General features: G+C 21.9%; 1 protein-coding gene across 1 annotated transcript in view; it reads right to left on the reverse strand.

The window, feature by feature from the left end:
• The window catches only part of LOC107699210 (Down syndrome cell adhesion molecule-like protein 1), a 138,567-nt gene that overhangs the window by 118,167 nt on the left and 20,121 nt on the right, over positions 1–279 (reverse strand). The gene's annotated exons all lie outside the window — the stretch shown is intronic.

A 279-nucleotide genomic window follows, 5' to 3' on the forward strand; every position in this document is an offset into this window, starting at 1 on the left:
TGTGTGTGTATTTATATATACATAATAAATATACACAGTACAAACACTTATGCTATGTAAACAAAAACGTTTATTTTGGATGTGATTAACCGCGATTAATTGTTTTACAGCACTAATAATAACACTACAGTCAATTGTTTACAATAATTTAAATAAAATAACAACAATAATATTAATAGTTATATAATATATTTCAATTTAATATTCAAGAAAAAATATAATATTTTCCCAGAAGAGTGTCCTTTTCTGTGAATTAAAAAAAAAAAAAAACCTGATCTG

Source organism: Sinocyclocheilus anshuiensis, unplaced genomic scaffold (genome assembly GCF_001515605.1).
Source record: "Sinocyclocheilus anshuiensis isolate Anshui unplaced genomic scaffold, SAMN03320099.WGS_v1.1 scaffold242, whole genome shotgun sequence".
NCBI lineage: Eukaryota > Metazoa > Chordata > Actinopteri > Cypriniformes > Cyprinidae > Sinocyclocheilus > Sinocyclocheilus anshuiensis.